Source organism: Rutidosis leptorrhynchoides, chromosome 11, assembly GCF_046630445.1.
Source record: "Rutidosis leptorrhynchoides isolate AG116_Rl617_1_P2 chromosome 11, CSIRO_AGI_Rlap_v1, whole genome shotgun sequence".
NCBI lineage: Eukaryota > Viridiplantae > Streptophyta > Magnoliopsida > Asterales > Asteraceae > Rutidosis > Rutidosis leptorrhynchoides.
Window position 1 is genome coordinate 218,831,529 of NC_092343.1, and position 8,486 is coordinate 218,840,014.

Sequence of the window (8,486 nt, forward strand, 5' to 3'; positions counted from 1 at the left end):
TAGAATGATTTGTGGAACGATAATTATACTCGAGGTACAGAATGAGATGTTGAGGCATGGATTGTTGAAACTTGGGTTGTTGGTGGTACTGGTGCCATTGGTGCTAAGGCTGGTGATGTTACTGGTGTTGGTGATAATGTTGATGATTGCAAATTGTATACCGTGCTCTCTAAAGTTAATACTCGAGCTCGGAGTTCTCTAACTTCTTCTACTAACCCGAGTTGTTTATCAATGTGAGGTAGAGGTCGGATATCTTCTCTAGTTCCATTAATGGTAGTTTCAAGACGAAAAATTCTTGCAAATAGGGTATAAACGGTATTGCGAACGGGTTCGCCGGTGAGCGGGTCAAGTACTCCAAGGTTAGGTGGTAGATTTGATTCATGATATGGAGTACCTTCTTCCTTTCTCCATAGGGTGAGTATGTCGCGAACCCATCCCCATTTTCTCCAGTAATCACGGTAGTTGATTGGTTGGTGTGCTCCTGTCACGCTATCTTCGAAGTCAGAGGAACTTGGTCGATTCGTAGAGGCCATCTTAAACGATCTCAGGAAAGATTTTTGGTATGAAGAGTTTAGTGGCATCAATTGATAGTTAGATGGTATTCTCAATGCATAATTTGCATAGATATATATAGTACCAGGATCCCTTAAATTAAGGAGAAATTTACGAGAGATATCAGGCAAGGTCTACAGTAACAGATACACTAAGATATGAATTGTCAGATACGCTAAGATATGAATTTTGTCTATACACTATTCATGCAGTCAATGCAGTAAAATGTGTCTAGACTAAGAATAATGAGTAGGTAATTTCCTAAGGATGATAAGCAGATGTTTTCGACTAGAAATGATAAGTAAAACTTTTTGACAGGTAGACACGGTCGAAGTCCAGACTCACTAATGTATCCTAACAACTATCAGTTAGACACACTAATGGAAGACCTGGTTCGCTAAGACCAACGCTCTGATACCAACTTTAACGACCCATCCTAATCCATCCGGACGAAGTCCATATCGATTACAAACGATTCACAACAGTTGATTACATCGCGAGGTAATTGACCTCTATATGATAAATTTTACAAACATTGCATTTGTTTTTAAAAGACAAACTTTCGTTACATCGACAGTTGACAGGCATGTAAAGCATTTCATAATATATCCAAATATAATTGACTTAATAATAATCTTGATAAACTCAACGACTCGAATGCAACATCTTTTGAAATATGTCATGAATGACTCCAAGTAATATCTCTAATATGAGCAAATGCACAGCGGAAGATTTCTTTCGTACCTGAGAATAAACATGCTTTAAAGTGTCAACCAAAAGGTTGGTGAATTCATTAGTTTATCATAAAGAATCATTTCATAATTTTAATAGACCACAAGATTTCATACTTCCATTTCTCATAATCATACGTCCCATGCATAGAGACAAAAATATCATTCATATGGATTGAACACCTGGTAACCGACATTCACAATATGCATATAAGAATATCCCCATCATTCCGGGATCCTCCTTAGGACATGATATAAATTTCGAAGTACTAAAGCATCCGGTACTTTGGATGGGGCTTGTTGGGCCCGATAGATCTATCTTTAGAGTTCGCGTCAATTAGGGTGTCTGTTCCCTAATTCTTAGATTACCAGACTTAATAAAAAGGGGCATATTCAGTTTCGATCATTCAACCATAGAACGTAATTTCGATTACTTGTGTCTATTTCGTAAAACAGTTATAAAAGTTACGCATGTATTCTCAGCCCAAAAATATAAAGGGTAAAAAGGTAAATGAAACTCACAATACTGTATTTTGTAGTAAAAATACATATGACGACATTGAACAATGCAGGGTTGGCCTCGGATTCACGAACCTATATCAAGTATTAACACATTATAGTATAAATCAATTAAGTTTATATATTTGTTATGTATTAATTATTCTTATAATATATTATGATACTTATTTGATATTTAATTAATGTTATATCAATAATATTAGTTGAAACATAATTTTATGTAATATTAGTATATTTTATGTAATAATATATTTACATATATATCTTTTGTTTTGTAAAATTAATAATTGTAGAAATACCTAAGGATAATAATAATAATATTAATAATAATAATAATTTTTAAAAGTATAAAACTACCTTAGGAGTCAGTTTTAAAAAAATTGCACCAAGCCGGGCTCGAACCCGAGACCTCTCGCTCACTCATCATCGCCCTTAACCATTCCTCCATTTCAGTTTTTCTGATTTATAATACAAACCCAAATACTTATCTATTACATGTTTCAACCCACTTCATCTTCTTCACCAAAATCTAAACAATCAAACAACTTCATTCTTAATAGTCAATCATCAAAATGGTTTTAGGACTTCTAAACAAACATGAAACAAAAAATAAAAATGTGTTCATGATATAAAAAAAATGAGAAAAAAAAACAAAAAAATCCTACTGCTTGCTAGTAGCCAAGAAAAAAAAAATTTTGTTTTCAATTTTGAGTTCGTTTTGGACAATCTTTACAACATGAAACATGTTTCAAATCATTCCTAAAAACTATTGAAATCGTCAATTGAACTTAAAACATCAAAACAAGCTCTAATTTCTCCAAGAACAAAACAGTTGACTTATGACAATTTAACTTTGACTCGCAAATTCGAATTCGTTATCAAGAATTGGAACTTGAGATTTTGCAGGAAGTTTAAGTAAATGATTCCTAACAACTCTACATTTTTAGTTTTTGAAATTTGTTTCGAATTCACGTTAGTGTATATCACTGTGAAGAACTCAAGAACTCAAAAATTGATTTTTAGATTAAGTGTTATAGGTTATGATTACAACATGAATTGTGTTGCAAATCATTCCTATAATCTTTATGGATCATCAAATTAACTGGAGATATCAAAACAAACTCGAATTTGATTCAAGAACACTTAGTTGACTTTGAAAACCAAAACTTTGACTCTCAAATTAGAAATTAATAGAAAGAATTGAGGATTGAAAACTTACAGATAGTTTAGATAGACGATTCCTAACATGACTGCATTATTACATTTTGAAAATTTGTTCTAAATCAAAATATGGTGAAAAAGATGAATGTACAGAGTGTCGAGCTTATTTTCTGGGTTTTCTTTGTTTTCAACTCAAATTGCAGTTTGTAACTTATATAGAGTGATTATGTACATGATTTAACAGTTAAATTGATTTCCAATTGATTTGTGAAGTAGACTTGTAACAAACTGGAGACATGAAGTACGTAAATTATTTTCATGTGAAGAAAAAGAAAAAAAATTGATAGTTACTTCTAACAGAATAGGATTCCCTATTTTTATTTTTAATAAATATTAATAGTAAATACCCTAATAATATTAATAATAATTCTAATAAAATAACTAAATAATATCATAAAAATGATAATAAATAAAAATAAGAATTCGTTTAAATCATAAATAAATTTTAATCTTAATTATCTTGTACATTATTTTACATTTTCAATTCAAATGATTATTTTGTATTTTATTAATACAACTTAATATGCACTCTTATATTTATATATGTATATATATTTACATATTTATTTACACACAATTGTTCGTGAATCGTCGGAAATAGTCACAGGTTAAATGAATCTATATAAATAGTTCAAACATTTCGAGACTCAACATTACAGGCTTTGCTTATTGTGTTGGAACATATAAAGATTAAGTTTTAATTTGGTCGAAAATTTCCGAGTCGTCACAATAACAAGCTTACCGACACCTTATAAGTATTTAATTTTAACGGTTGGATCGTTAAATAAATACGCGACACTTGAACTTTAGAAAATCGGGTTTCTAAAGTATTATCACTTGAGATAAATTATTTGGATAATTTATATATTTAGGATTTTAATTATTTAGAGGTTTAAATAATTACATTGTGTTATATTTTGTAAAAGGGTTTATAAAGTATACAAGTAACTTAATAAATATGCATGGTTTTATATCAAGTTTTATAAAAACTATTTTTTTAAAAACTCCCCCATGTGGACGTTTTTAGGACTCCTAGGAGGGACATACCATGCTTTGTTTTGTTGCTTTTAAGACCACACAACTCCTAAGAAAGATGCCTACTAGTATACTAAGGTTTTTACTCAAGTGAGAGACATAATACACATAAAAATAGCAAACAAAATTCTGCTCCTTTTCTCTATTCTAGTCGAACTGTTTTAGGGTCAAAAAGGGAAGGTTTTACTTGCTCATTCAAGTGTCTAAAATCCTAACCATACAAAGGGGGTGTTGGTGCATCAAAAGCTTGGGGTATTTTCACACTTGAGGCTTCAAGTTAGAGGCTATTTTCCATCATCTTCATCATCATCTTGCAACTTTGTAAACAACCCTCAACTAGCTTGAGGAGGTACATATATCCTCTCTACTTGTTTTATATGTAAGCATAAATTCATCACTTGATATTAATATGGGATTTAACAAAATGGCTTAACAAATATACTTGTTCTTTTAATGCTTCCGCTTGCTTTAACTATCTTAAAATTGATTTTATGATTGTGTAAACTACATGAACATGTCACTTGTTAAATGTTAAATTCCATCAATGGTATCTAGAGCCGAAGTCTATGGATTATGCTTCTTATATGGTCTTTAAAATCCATCAACTTTGCATTCTACTAACATGCATGAAAGTAAAATGCAAAATTAATGGATTTGGGAGGGTTGATGTTTTGGGCCGAATTTTGGAAGGTTTCAAATGGGTTTGGAACTTGCCATTTGGTCATATTTGTTGTATGTTTTAGTTCACAATCAAGCCTTGACCTTGTGGTTGTATTCATGTGTGTTTGAATGATTATTTATTATTCATTTGGTTTGTAATAATATTTATTCAATTGGTTTGTAATAATATTATTTTGGTTATGTAATTTATTTTATATTTGGTATGTAAAATAGATTAGGTTATATTTTCATTTTTAGAAAAATGTATTAGGATATATTTTGTAAAATGATGAAGATAATGAAGACTTGAAGAACACAAGAAGAAGCATTTGGATGCAAGATTAAGTGGGAGATTTAAAATCTCCTACTTTGTGTTATAACCCTTACCGGTGGCATTTGTTTTCGGCTAAACAAATGTCTACCTAATTGGCTTGATTGTGAACATATTTGTTTTGCATGCATGGTTGTTTTTGTATGATTGTGGATTGTATGTTTGTATGCTACAAGTTAATCACACAAGTTAGCAACAAGCAATATGGCAATTTAATTGGTTAAATTAGACATTAATAAACGACATGAAAAATGACAATTTAAATGGTTAAATTGAAATGGCAAAAGGACATTAATAAATGGTTATTAAGAACACTAAAAGGATCACATATATAAAATGATTTATATCAAGTAATTGGCTTAATTACAAGACATGAAAATGGTTTTTCATAAGTACCATACACTAAATGCATGTTGGTGTATGGCATAAAAGTTTTCTTAAACTAGAATTAATGAAAACTTAAATCCCTTCTATTAACAAGGTAAGCAAGTTAAACGCCATCCTTTTTTGCAACACTTAAAAATATTAGGGAACTCATAATGGGATAAAGGTCACCTAACCGTTATGAGCAAACTAATATGATTAAGGTGAATTTCGCACACTTGTGGGATAAAGGTCACCTAACCACTTGTATGTTAAATTAACACGTTTACACAAGTAGGACGACTTGATTTGGGAATCATGAACTTAGGGTCACCGAAGCATGAGAAACAAATAGGCGTTGATGGGATACATATGCCATGCAAAAGGATTGCATGATCCCATAACTTAGAAGTTGCAAAAGGATTGCAATTGTCATACAATGACTACCTAGCTAAATCAAATGACGGGATAAAGGTCACCTAACCGAAATTTGGTTTACCGTTAGATTCTAAAATTTAATAAATATCAATTGAATTTAAAGGGTATTGATTGTTAAATTAAAATTAATACTTAAACAACTTTGTTAAATTTTGTAGATGGCCGCCAATAATAACAACATTCTAAACGCACCAATCAACTTTAACAACCTATCGTTGAGGTCAATCCTCAAAAAGAAAAAACTCAACCATACGAACTTCATGGATTGGTTTCGTAATCTAAGAATTTTCCTCAAACTAGAGGATAGGGCGTATGTGTTGGAAGACCCCATTCCCGATCAACCGGACGAGGATGATACGGAAGGCATGGCTTATTGGGAGAAATATTGCACCGATTCGGTGCAAGTTTCTTGCCTCATGCTTGGGACTATGATACCCAAACTCCAAAAGGATTTTGAGCATCATAGTGCATATGACATGATCACACAGTTGAAGGAGATGTTCCTTCAACAAGCTCGTGTCGAGCGCTTTGAAACGGTTCGAGCGCTTCATGCATGTCGGATGGACGACTCCCAATCCGTTTCATCTTATGTCCTTAAGATGAAAAGCCTAATTGATCGAGCGAACCGTCTAAACTGCAACATGTCTAATGAATTAGCCACGGACCTTATCCTTAATTCTTTGTCAAAGAGGTTTGACACATTTATAATGAATTACAACATGAACGGATGGGATAAGAGCATTGGTGAATTACATGCCATGCTTAAGACGGTCGAAGCAAGCATGGGTAAAAGGGCTTCACCCATGTTTATGATCAATGAAGGCGGGTCCAAAAATAATAACACTTCTAAGTCAAAGGCGGCTAAGAGGAAAGGACCCGCCTACCAAGGCAAGGGCAAGGGAAAGGGGAAGATGGTTACCCCAACCAACAATAACAAGAAGAAAATGGTTGCCGGAAAAGCTAACCCCAAGGAAGATCCGTGCTTTGGTTGCGGTGAAATGGGTCACTGGAAACGCAACTGCCCGGTCTACCTTAAGGAGTTGAAGGAAAACAGGGATGCAGGGTAAACCTCAGGTAATGTATATATGGTATACATTGAGCTTAGTATTACTTCTTCTAATACATGGGTATTAGACACAGGATGTGGAACTCATATTTTCAATTCTTTACAGGGGTTCAAAAGAAGTGATCAAGATGCAGGAACAACAAGTATCTTCATGGGAAATGGAGCAAGGGTGCAAGTGAAAGCTCATGGAGACTTTGTTTTAAAGCTTCGAAGTGGTTTGGAGTTTATTTTGAAAAATGTTTTGTATGAACCCGATTTGTCACGAAACATTATTTCTGTATCCCGTTTGAAACAATATGGTTTTAATCTTAATTTCATTAATGATGACATCCATGTTTCTTTAGATAATGTGTTCTATTTTAAGGCTTTGCCTTCGAATGGTATTTATGATTTGTTTCATGATGACACATCATACAATAGCTCAATGTTCCATGCAAACACCGAGACACTCAAAAGGGATTTGAGTGATTCCTACTTATGGCATTGTCGCCTTGGTCACATAAACAAGAATCGAATGCATACACTTCAAAAGAATGGACTTTTGAAATCAAATGAACTAGACTCGTTTGATGTATGTGAATCTTGTTTACAAGGCAAAATGACTAAAGCACCTTTCAAAGGGACCTATGAAAGGGCTAAAGACATATTGGGATTAATACATTCGGATGTATGTGGACCCTTTAAGCCCATAACTAGGAATGGTGAAAGATACTTCGTTACTTTCATTGATGACTTCAGTCATTTCGGGTATGTCTACTTATTGAGACACAAGGACGAAACTTTTGAAGCACTCAAAGAATATCAAAACGAAGTAGAAAATCAACTCAATAAGACAATCAAGGTACTTCGTACCGATAGAGGAGGTGAATACCTAAGCGATGCTTTCCAAGATCATCTTAAAGGTTGTGGGATTATCTCGGAACTTACTCCTCCTGGGACACCCCAACTTAATGGAGTTTCCGAAAGGAGGAACCGAACCCTAATGGATATGGTTCAATCTATGATGGCTAGAAGCTCGTTACCTCTATCATTTTGGGGTTATTGTCTATGCTCCGCGGCTCGTATTCTAAATATGGCCCCAACCAAGAAAGTGGAACGAACACCTCATGAGATGTGGTTTGGAAAACCTCCATCTCTATCATACTTAAAGGTATGGGGATGTGATGCTTATCCTAAGCGTTACGTCCCTAATAAGTTGAATGCTCGATCCACGAAGTGTATCTTCATAGGGTATCCTAAGGATGATAAGGGATATTATTTCTATGATCCATCCGAGCAGAATGTATTTGTTGCTCGGAAGTCAGAATTCCTTGAAACTAAGTTCCTAATGGAAGGTAATAGTGAAAGGAAGATTGCTCTTGAAGAGGTTCAAGATCAAGTAGATGATACACAATTAGTTGACACTAGTACTCAACATGAAAATGTTGAGAATGATCAAATGGATGATCAAAGTATACATGACGTTGGCAGATCTGGTAGGATTAGTAATCCTCCTGAGAGATATGGGTTTCTCATGGATGGTTGCTATGTGGTTGATTTGGATGAACCAAAAAACTACCAAGATGCTTTA